Genomic DNA, 12,820 nt, shown 5'->3' with positions numbered 1-12,820 from the left:
GTCTGCTTGCTGATGGCCCCACTTTCAGCATTCAGAGTCATAGTAACCATAGTCTTTGTCGTGTGCAGAAGCACAGCGGACGGGAAAGACTTCTGCCGTATGCCTTCCTAGCCTAGCTGATGGTAAAGGTCCTAGACGGCAAAGTATAGCTATTAGCCCCGTTAGGTGTCTAACGGCAGACATTGGCATTAGTTTGCAGAGGGCAAACAAACACGTGCCTTTGTCGTTGGCCCTTTGATGTGAGCTGGCCTGTGGCTGCACGTCACTCCTGCCTTGTATTTGCTATATTCTAGGAAGGTATTTGTCGTCTGCCAGCTAATGGCAGAATGACCAAATGGGTCAAACATGGTGCTCCCAAGTTGCACAGGTTGCTTCCACATGGCACCTTTGTCGTGTGCCTACCGACGACAAAGTGCGTGTATTACCACTTTTTATCAGTTATCTGTTATTTCCCTTCATTTTCACAAGACATATATGATATATATAGCTTCAAGCTAAAGCATAGTCCATGTATTCCAACAAATATTTTGTACTATCAAAACATCATCTGAAAATATTGAACAAGAGAACACATAGGCTATTAAAAGAACCAATACATACATAGTTTCACACTATTCTTCCATAAATACATACTTAGTTTCACATTGTTCATCAATACAAATCAAAACAAGAAATAAACACTAGCGTCCATCAATGGCAGCTTCCATGAAGTGAATCAAATCTGCAAAATGGGAATACGAAAGTTAGAAGAAAAAAGAAGAAGAACAAGAACAAGAACAAGACTACAAGATGAAGACGAAGAAGTAAGAGAAGAAAAATAATATGAAGAAAGAAACAAGAAATAATAAAGAAGAAGAATAAGAATAAGGAGTAGAAGATGGAGAAAAAGAAATAAGAAAAAAAAGGAAGAATAAGAATACATTTTCTTCTTCTTCTTTATTTTTCTCATTTTTCTTCTTCTCTTCTATCTTTTTATCCTTTTCCTTATCATTCTTATTCTTTTATTCTTTCTTTCTATTCTCTTTCTTCTTCTATTCTATCTTTTTCTCCTCTTCCTTGTTTTTCTTATTCTTATTCCTTATTTGTCTCATTTTAGATCTGACTTAGGTAATCATGCCATTTTAGAGCTAATTAAGCTTATTATGTCATTTTGGAGGAAAACAAGGTAAGTATAGGTCATTATTGAGCTAACTTAGGTAATTATGCCATTTTAGAGCTAACTAAGCTCTGTGTCATTTTGGAGGAAAATAAGGTAAGTATAGGTCATTATCGAGCTTACTTAGGTAATTATGCCATTGTTGAGCTAACTTAGATTATTATGCCAATTTTTAGGAAAATAAGGTAAGTATAGATCATTTTTGTGCTAACTTAGGTAATTAAGCCATTTATGAGCTTACTAAGCGTATTATGAAATTTTGGAGGAAAAGAAGGTATAGGTCATTATTGAGCTAACATAGGTAATTATGCCGTTTTGGAGCTAACTAAACTTAATATGTCATCTGGAGGAAAATAAGGTAAGTATAGGTCATTATTGAGCTAACTTAGGTAATTATGCCCTTTTTGAGCTAACGAATCTTATTATGTCATTTTGGATGAAAAGAAGTTCAGTATATGTTATTATTGAGCTAACTTAGGTAATTATGTCATTTTGGAGCTAACTAAGCTTATTATGTCATTTTGGAGGAAAATAAGGTAAGTATAGGTCTTTATTGAGCTAACCTAGGTAATTATGCCATTTTTGAGCCAACTAAGCTTATTGTGTCATTTTGGAGGAAACGAAGCTAAGTATGCGTCATTATTGAGCTAACTTAGCTAAGTATAGGTCATTATTGATCTAACTTAGCTTATTACATCATTTTGGAGGAAAATAAGCTAAGTATATGGCATTTATGAGATAACCAAGGTTATGATGCCAGTTTTGACCTAACTAAACTAATTATGTCATAAATGAACTAAATAAGCTAGTTCTGTCATTTTGAAGGATAATTAGCTATGTATGTATTTTTTCGGGGAAATAAGCTACGTATGTGGAATATTAGGGCTAACTAGCATGTACAAAGCTAAGTATGCATTTATCAATCAAAACCATAGAGAAGCTTACCGTCGTCGTCATCACGGAGGTCAATCACTGGGGTTGCTCGGGCTGGTTTCACCTGGAGAAGGGTTGTGCGATGCGGCTCGGGAGTTATGTTGCACCAAAGATCATTTGCAATGTCTCGTTAGCATGATGACACTCAAATGTTAAGACTAGTAACTAATGACCATTCAAATGAAAGTCACCATTCCCATCACAGTAATGACTGGCATCAGCGAAGGGGCCTGACCGGTCTTCTTGCACATAGAATTCACATTTGGTTTTGACGAGTCAGTCATATTAGTTAGTATTGAAACGAACATAACATGCATGATTCGGCTAATATGTGTAAGAAACTTGCGATGAGGAGCTCCTACATGGCCTGGTGCGCCACCTCATTCCATGCCCTCTCCTCCTCCAAGAACCTAGTTGTCTTCTCCTCTACCACCTGTTCCTTCTCCGTCCCCACCCAACGCATGGGTTGTTTCTCTCTGTTTCTGAAGAGCAGCCTGCAACACCACTCCTTGTTGGCATTGTAATCATCATTGGCTGCACACACAATGTAATGGAGGATAGATATTTGCGTCTGTATAACTAACCTCGATGGCGAGATTGAGTAGCCATGGACGAGTCCTTATCTCAGGATAGGAGCTTGTTCAGCGTGCCTTGATCTCCGGGAGAGTGAGAGGACAACGTATCAGTCCATCTCCAATGGCTATCGAGCCATGGGGCCTCCTGCCACCAGCTATCATCACGAGCTCTGGATCGATTTGATGCTGGCTCGGGGCATAGTCCTCCCCTTTCCTCACGTTCGCCTCCTTGTTGTACATCATGAGATTGTGGTGGGAGGAGATGTTGGTGAACTTTTCTGGATGATCGAGGCCAGACTCGGACATTGCCTTGGCCTTCTTGTACGAGGCAGTATGGTCCATGGCATAGAGGTCGTACACCTCTGGCACCTCTATGTTATTGTGTCACACCTATAAGAGAGGAATACAGTATTAGTAAAGGGCTCAATCTAGCATGAAGAATGAACTGCATGAATCATGAAGCGAACCACACACCTAGTTTCGCCCGTACTGAAATAAGTTGGCGCTGCCTTGATGTTGTGGCACAACAAGCATTTGGGCACGCCGGTCCTTGGCATTGTTGTGGACGGCTCCCCAGTGGTATGTGCACCACTCATCCACCAACGCCTCCCAACAATTCGTCTTATCCTCTCATCATCACGGGGGCACCTAAGTTAGTAAAAAAATTGAGCTCCATGCCTACGAACCAAATCAAGGAAACTAAGTACAAGGCCTTAAGAATATGTAATTACCTTCATGTACTAATGCTTCTTTAGAAACGTTTCACGACACAACGGCTTGTCCTTCTTAATACCACGCGTGGCGTAGTAGTATAGAGCCCTCGGTATCGATAACCTTTTTCACGTCCTCCTTGTATCTCTCCTCACATCTGTAGAAGATATAGATAAAACGAGACAACACTGATTAGTACAATAACTAGCTATTGTTAATTTTTAATTGTTTAAAGGAGAAATTACCCAAAAGCTTCTCATCACCATCTCGGCCCTCGTGTGGCACAAGACACGGTCGGTCATCTCCTCCGGCGGGGCCTGGGCATCAAGTAGTTCTCCCAGCTCAATCCTAGCTGTGGAAGCTAACCCTCACCGGGCAACGTGACAAACCCCGGGAAATTTTGCCAGCAAAGAACACCAAGGACGTTGTTAGGCCTATGGACTCCACTGGTGTGTCACCAACCCCTGTAGTATGACAAGGCCAACACATTAGATATTTGAAGGAATGTTAAGGCAAAAGGTACAAAAAAAGTAATTGCACTTTCTTCTCCCCATGAGGTGTAATCATCGGCCTCTAATCGTGGGTTGCCGATAGGTGCGGGAGCCGTGTACCACAATGCTGGTACATGGTGAACCCCTCAACCACCTCGCCCTTACTATTAGTAAGCTAATCGCCGCTACCATCAACATGGCGACTCGGCCCTTAAGGCGGATCTGGCTAGTTACCCCATCAGGATATCTCCTAGGATGTAGCCCGATCCCCATCCTCGTCCGGAGGCTCATGGGCCGAAGTCTCATGGGTCGAAGCCTCTGGGACCAGAGTCTCGTGGGCAGAAGGCCCGTCGACCCGAGGCTTGTGGTCCGGAGTCCCCGTAGCATCCACCTTAGACGGGTCCACCCTAGTAGTCATGTGCTCGGGTGAATGAGCCGGATTTGGACACGGGGAAGGCGTAGCAGTCTGCCTACCTTTCCCGCGGCCACATCCTCTATCTCTCTTCTTCCCTTCCCAACCTCCTCTCCTGGTGGGCAACAATGTCCATGAACAAGCACCTGTCTGTGTCCCTATACTGTCTATCAACGCTTTCCGGAGAGATAGGGGGTGGAAGTAGCCCTCCTGCGGGCCGTAGACAAAGAAGTACCCGCGGAGCGCTATGGACCCGCGCCCAGCATCTTTCAACAACTGCCATGACAAAGTGTAAACAAAACTAGTACAACATAAAAAATTGAATACCTGACATGCGTAATAATATGTATATAATTTAAGTTGGGATGCAGACAAATTAATAATAGTATGGAATGTATATATATGCTACTCGATCAATAAATGCATCATCATCATCACTATCCTGCATGTCGTCATGAATGACGTGCTCATCGGGTTCAGTGGCATCAACATGTGGAAGGCCTTTCTATAATCGGTCAAGAATTGGAACGTCATCCGCAACAGTAACCTCTTCTTGTTCCGGCTCTTCTTGTTCTGGCTTAGGGGTGAAGTTAGATTCACTCTCGCCGTCTACTTCCATGTTCTAGGGTGAAGTAGAGCGGTTGTTGAAATGTTTATTGCAAAGACATGTTTCTTGGAAGAATTTTCATTCATATGTGTCTCGCTAATGTGAGGTTCATAATCCTCTTCATTGGGGGGAGGTGGTCTAGCACGTGGCGGCACTTCATAAACGACATCCCAACCATTCATATTTCTATTAGTTTGGTAGGCCCATGGTAGATAGAAAACTTGGGTCGCCTGTTGAGCCATAATATAGACATCAGGAACATCTAAATGGGTGCTTTGTTTGATTTTGAATAGCCGTATATGTTCATGAGTCCTTCAAGTCTCCCTCGATTGGAACCAATAACATTTGAAGACTATGACGTTCGGTGGGTTTTCACCATAGAATAGAAGTTCAAAAATTGCTTCAACTCTTCCATAATACTTGGCACCTCCTTCGGCATTAACAGAGACACCAAAATTTGTAGATTTTTGGCCTGGCATAGATAGCACTTTGCTAAAGGTACGAAAGTGATGCCCGTTGATGTCGTATTTCTCAAAAGAATGGAACGTATAGTCAAAACCATTAGTGGCTTGTGTCAATTTGGCATCCATAGACTCTAAATTGTCCTACAAGTTTAATACTAAAGGATTTTTGCACTAGATGCAAATTAGACCAAGAAATGAAATGTTGTATTAACTGTAATTAGCATTTGTTTGAACCAAGATATCAAACCAGGATAGTCGCCTCCATGCTTTGCCAGAAGCTCATACTCTTTGATGGAAACCTTTTGGGTCACCGCTCCCTCTAAGAATTTGGCAATGTATTGACTCTGTCAAATATCCGGGAATAAGAGCAGTTCAAAGGAATTAGAAGTTGCGAAACAATGTACCAGAACTTACTTGATGTACGGATGCACTTTTGTTAGGTTGTTAAAGATATACAACAAAATGGTTTGTCGTTCTTCGACATCCAACCCTATTGATTTTGAAGCATCGCTGGTGTGATCTTCCCTTTGAATAGGCTGAGGTTGGATCCACCTCTTTTAGGGTGGCCAGCATTATACCGAGGATTAAAATTATGCAAATGACGATTTTTGGCTTCGTAGTGTGTTGCCATGAATTTGCCGCCTCCTCAATAATGAATTCCTCGGCCATCGATGCTTGAATTCCACATTTATTTTTACATTTTGCTCGAAGGGTCTTCTGCATCCTCTCAGTAGCATAGCACCAACGATTTTGCACACCCCCAATCTTGCCACAATCGGTAGATGTAAAATGAAATGCTACATTGCATTAAAGAAGTCCCATGGAAAGCTCTTCCCTAACTTGCAGAGAAACTCCGGCACCATCTTTTCCATGTCATCTAGCATGCCATGCGATAGTTCTTTTGCACAAAGAACATGGAAGAAATAAGCAAGTTGTGCCGGTACTAGCCATTCATGCTCAGGGATAAAGCCATGCAGCATCACCGCATTACCCGCTCAAGCTATATGTGCCAATCATGACTCTTGAGACCAAATATTTTCGATTTTTCAAGACTCGCTCCCCTCTTTAGATTCGCTACATACCCATCGAGGAACTTCAAGTGCATTCTCACCCACAAGATAATTTCCCTCATAGCTCCCCTTACAGGATTGAACTAGGCCTTTGGCTTCGACCAGTTTTGCTTTCCTTTCGGTTTTCGCATGTTTTGTAATAGTCCATAAAATATAGTCTGGTGATCGACTCTAGCCTTAGGATTATCCTTTGACTTCTGCTCTGTACCAAACAATGTACCAAAAAGGGCCTCGCCGATATTCTTTTCAGTATGCATCACGTGCATGTTGTGTGAAACAAGGAGGTATTTGAAGTAAGACACATCCCACAAGCATGACTTGTGAGTCTACGCGTGTTATGAATTATACCCCTTCAAATACCGTGGACACTCTCAATGAGGCTCAAGAGCGTTTAACTGATCCATGATTTGTTGGCCTGTTAACACAGGTGGTGCAGAGTTTTTGACAACTCTACCTTTGATGAAGTTCTTGTCTTTTCTGAACTTATGGCGAGGATCCAGGAACTATGTATGCAAGGGTAAGCAAGAATACTTGAGACCCACCTCCAGCTAATGAAACTGAAGAGCTGCCATGCATGTGGGGCACGACAACCTTCCATGCACACACCAGCTAACGAATAGCATACATGCCGGCAAGTCATGCATCGAGTACATGTTCCACACATGCATTGTGAAGTTTTTTTTCTAACTGCATCGTATGTCTTGAACCCATTATCCCAAGCTTCTTGCAATTCATACTTAAGCGGCTCCATTTACACATTCATATTTTCCTCCGATAGTTGGGCCCTAGAATTATCGACATCAGGAAAATATTATTTCTTTGCATAATCTGTCTGTGGTGGGAGATTGAGTGGAATGACAAATACAGGCCCACGACTGTATTGGGTTGCCATCATACCAAATAGTTTGAACCCATCCATGCTGATGCAGACTCGTGGATTCCTTGGATCTGCTGCTTTATCCTCATGTAATGCATCGAAGTGCTTCCATGCAAAAGCATCTAATGTGTGTACCAACATATGATTCCCATTTGCATCTAGTTTGGTTCCTTTTCCCAAGTTGTGCCATGTCATATTTCTGGCCGTCTCTTCGACCATGAAAAGACGGTTAAGTCTTGGTATGATTGCCATGTACCGAAGAACATTAACAGGGATTTTGGTTTGCCTCTTCTCACCCATACCGTTGTCTACCACAACATACCTGGAAGACTAGCAAATGGGACAATAGTTCAAGCCCGCATACTCAAGACTAAATAAGTCACATCCTTTCTCACAGTCATCTATCTTCTCATAGGACATCTTAAGTACACTTAGGATTTTGTCGGACGGATACAGCTTTGCAGGCATTACATGGCCTTTGGGTAGAAAGCATCCAAATAGTATGATCAACGTATCGTAGAATTCTCTGCCCAAGTTGAATTGAGCCTTCAGAGCCATTACTTGTGTGATGACATCCACCTGACAATGCTAAGTGTGCTTGTGGAAATGACGTTTTGAAGACTCCAACATTTCATTGAAGGCCTTTGCAGATTCCTCCATCTTATCATCCGAATCCCGAGCATCATCAAAGTATTACACCATGTCTTTGATCCGGGTACCATGCTCGTCGGTGCAATGACAAACCACCTTAGTTCTCGTATGTTGGGTAGGCTCACCATGAAATGTCCACACGTATAATCAGGTATAGAACCCCACTTCTGGAGGTGTTTAACCATTTCACCCTCTATCCTCTCTGAAAAGTTGTCACGCCTAGGATAGGGGAACCAGCTTTCTCTGGCCATTTGCAAATGTGGCTTTCAACAACCGCTTGGTTTTTGTTAACCATTCATTGGTCATGTCTTGCTGACTAGTATGATTGATGTACCTTCACGCACGATCACCCTTGCTGGTACTTGCACTCGTAGTACGTGCTCCAAATTCATATTCATCAAGCAATGTAGAGTTTAATCGTGAATAGATAGAGAACTAATTGCTTCTGTTATATTATTTATGCCACTGTTTTATTTTTTACCTTACAAAAGGGAAACATGCATTCATGGATTGAATCCATCTCTAATAGGTAAAGATGGATCCTAATCCCACTCGAGTACGTGTAGATTTCATTTGTTTCCTATTCTCTACTCCGGTAAGAGGCAAAATTTCGACAGCACCTCCCCAATGATCTTCAGATACACGTCTCGTCAACAAGCCAAGAGAATGTGCACCCGGAGAACAACGGGGTGGCACTGACGAAATTTTGCCTCGGACCTAAGTAGAGCACGGGAAACGACACCCAATCTACACGTACTCGGGCTCCCCATGGATAACATGGCAATTTGAAAGGACGACGGTTATAAATATGCAAAGACATGCATATTTATAGATGTCACCCTTTCAAATGGGAGATGCCATGGTTATCATACTTGACATGAAAATAAAATATAGTGGCATCAGCAGGACGAACGGTATAGAACAAATAGGGGAGTAGGGAGATGACATTCGAGCTCACCCCCAGACTGTAGAGGCAGTAGCTAGTTGAACAAGGCAACATAGGAACGATGGTGATCCTAGAGGTGAAGAAAAGATCTCTGCAAATGAAAAGCACCGTCACAACTAGCACAAGCACTCGCACAATAATCTAACAAACAAAACATCAACATCATCTCGCACTTCAACAACATCTAACCTAAAGAAACTAAGCAAGAAATAAACTAATGTATTTTAATGAAAATCCATACATACATCCACCCATACATCTATATAGCATTCATCCATCTACCCATACATACATCTACAGAACATCAATCCATCTTTCGCCACAAGTTATCCATCATATGAATCTCCACATAGCAAAGCAAGGAGTTTTTCATACATACAACATCCATCAACAAATCATCCATAAATCCATTTTTTTTATCCATCCACACACACACAAGTTATGCATGATATGAATCTGCACATAGGTTTTTTAAGTTGGATCTTTTCATAGGAAATAGAAATGCAAATCTTGCCTCTATGAAGGGCTACTGCTCGAGATGGATGGGGATGGCGGATGCAGGCGGGGCAGCGGTGGTGCTCATGCTCCTTCTTCGCGTTGGCCTATGGTGGTTGGATGAGGGCCGCTGGGAGGAGGTCCGGTGCAAAGAGAGGAGGGCCCTGGGGAGGAAGGCTACCGTGGGATGGGCCGGTGACAGCTCGGGGTGGATCGGGGACCAACACATGGAGGGGTATCCGGCGAGGGAGGGCCGACATGGGAGGGCCTGCGGGGCAAGTCGGGGACGGTCGGTAACTCTAGAGCATGGGAGGCCAGGCTGGTGGCAGCCACGACGGCATGGCTTGGGAGGATCGGCTGGTGGCGGTGCAACCATTGGAGAAGGGGCACGGTGGAGGAGTAGCCGGGGTAGCGGATTGGGGTTTCGGCGGCGTGCTGGGTCGAGAGTGGGGATGCGGGAGAGAGATATACTCCCTCCGTTCCTAAATATAAGTCTTTGTAGAAATTTTACTAGTGAACTACATACGGATGTATATAGACATATTTTAGAGTATACATTCAATCATTTTGTTTCGTATGTAGACATATAGTGAAACCGTTTAAAAGAATTATATTTAGGAAGTAGGATGTATGTAGACGTAGGAGAGAGATCGAGATGTACTTTTTTCTTTTTTTTTTTATGGAGCAATGCCGTCTCTGAGAGGGTCGGCAGACGGCAAACTATCCACTCACGTCCATGAGCATCTTTTTTCTTCTTCCAAATCTTTGTCGTCTCGTGGTAGGAAATGCAGACAGCAAAATATCTGTCTTTGTCATCAGCTTTAGGGAAAACATGACGGCAAAGCTAGGGCTCTATTACCGCACATTAACCAGCACACACACCTTTCTTTGCCTGCCAAAAAACAACTGATGGCAAAGCTGTACTTTGTTGTCATTTAAATCTTTGCCATTATGTTTTTTCAAGTTTTGCTGTCTGTTATTCTGTCGAGAGACGACAAAATCAAAAAAATTCGTCTACACCAACGAAAGCCTGACAACAAAACTATTTTTGCCGTCTACTCCAACTAAAAGCTGATGGCAAAAACACTTGCAGATGGCAAAATAGTTGTTCCTGTAGTGCCTTTTGCAGACAAAGCTAGAATGCCACACTACGTGTGTGTGTGCATGTGTGTGCGTGTGTGGCTTCTGTGTGTGTGCACGTGTTTCTATTTGTGTCTTTCTCCTCTCTCTGTGTATGTGTGTGTGTGTTGAGCATGCTTGTGTTGTGTAGTTTGCCATGATGACACACCTATTGGTGCCCCTTAGGGGGTATATATATAAACTCTATTCATCATCCATGGTGCGGATTAAATTATTCCTCACCCGAGGTAATTTTACGATCATTTTATAAATAAATTAAATTTGAAATGCAAATACATACGTTTATATTGATTCACTATGAAAAATTTGACATAAGAAAACAAAAATATAGGTCATAAGACCAGAAAAATCACATTTTATGTATAATTTACACTATGTTTTTATGTTTGTAATTTTACGTGACATAAAATATTTTGTACGATGACTATGTACTTTTTTTACGATCTTTTTTTACGTATGAGATAAGATTAAAATTTCAGAAACGTAAAATTACGGTGTATTGATGTAAAAATAGAGGGGGTGAAGAATAACTATTTCTCATTCAGCGTGACGAGTCGCACTATTCGTCATCCTGGATGAGGAATAGTTATTTTTCACCATCCTGTATTTTAACAACTTGCATTGTAATTTTACATTCCGTAAATTTTGCCTTATTTTATATGTAAAAAGAGACCGTAAAAGGATAAAATAACCATAAAAATATTGTATGTCAAGTAAAATTAAGAACATACAAAAATAGTGCAAAGAATGCAAAAAAATTCAATTTTTTTGATCTTTTGACATATATTATTGTTTTTCTTTTGTCAAATTTTACGTAGTGATTCAATATAAATGTAACTATTAGTATTTTAAATGAAATTTATTTGTAAATTTATCGTAAGATTATCTCGAGTGAAGAATAAACTATTCTGCACCTTTAACTGACAGCGCTGGATCGTCATCCTAGTTGTGTGTGTGTGTTCATGTGTGTTGGGGTGGGTGGTGGGGATGGGAGACCATACGACCATAAACTAGGTATAGTATACATACATATAAAACCAAGGGGCTATGCCCATTTTCTAAGTCACGTGCATGCCGGATCATAGTGTTGTGCATTGTGTATTTAAACACCGGACCACACTCTTTTCTTATATATATATACATCTTCCCACATGAACGTGATGGTGTTCTTCTAGTCCCTCTCAACCAATCTTTCATGACACACGAACTCGTGGGCCTGCACGGAATATATCATCCCTCTTGACTAACAGCAAGAGGTGATGGTCTGACCAAATTAATGTGTATATGTGTGTATATATGTGTGTGTATTCTGACACCACCCCTTAAGAGTCTTATTCTCACACCACTTCATCCACCTCACAAAAGGAACCGCCTAAGGAAATACAAAACCCACCCCACCCACGTCCCACACCTTATACATCCCCTCCCATCCCGCCACACCACCACCTACTTCCTCCACCCGTTAGCCCCACGACATCGCCTCCTGCCACCTCACACCGCTACCGGCCAGCGGGTCTGCCGGATCGTCACGGCGCTCCCACCTCCCTCCCAGCCCCCGGCCAAACCCTTGGCCGACTACATCTCCCTCACCACTGGCCACCACCTCAGTTCCTCCTAGGGCGAGATTCGATGTCATGGCGCACCTCCTCCTTCCATCCACGTGGCACTCCTTACAGCTGTTAGAAAAAAAACTACCGCCGATCACGTTCCCCATGGATCTGCAACCTCCCGCATGGGGTGGTTGGATGGGAGGGCCGATGAGGTCCAATGTGACGGAGAAAGGAAGGAGCGGGTCCCATGGCCTCCTGTTGATCTCACGACCTCCTCCTCCCCCTACTTCCTCTCCTCACCGATCGAGTTAGCTATAGGTTGTAGGCATGCATGGGACAGCCACATCTCCCCATCCATGGCGTTGCTGCTCGCCATGCATCAAAGAAGCACCGCCATCCCTCGGCCTTCCCTCGCCACTCCGTCAGATCTGGCTAGAGGACTGCATACGGGCCATACATCTCCACACCCTGTCACCATACCTTTTTCGTCTAATCGGGAGCCTAGCCACTCGCGGGGGCGGTCATCACGGCATCAAGGCCCCTTGAGTCAAACGTCATGTTGCCTCCTCTCGTGCGTGCAGTGCAGGTATAGTTCATTGCCTTGTTTCTGGTCTACTGTAGCTCGGTTGGCCCCCAAATGCAGTTCTGTTGATCCTCAATTGTAGTTTTGCTAGGTGCTAGTGCTGATTTTGTGTGTATGTATGTTTGTGTATGTGGTTGTCTAAAATAAAAGATCGATGTA

The sequence above is a fragment of the Hordeum vulgare genome, chromosome 6H, assembly GCF_904849725.1.
Source record: "Hordeum vulgare subsp. vulgare chromosome 6H, MorexV3_pseudomolecules_assembly, whole genome shotgun sequence".
Classification (NCBI taxonomy): Eukaryota; Viridiplantae; Streptophyta; class Magnoliopsida; order Poales; family Poaceae; genus Hordeum; species Hordeum vulgare.
The sequence above is the reverse complement of the archived record's forward strand: the minus strand, read 5'-3'. Positions refer to the sequence as shown.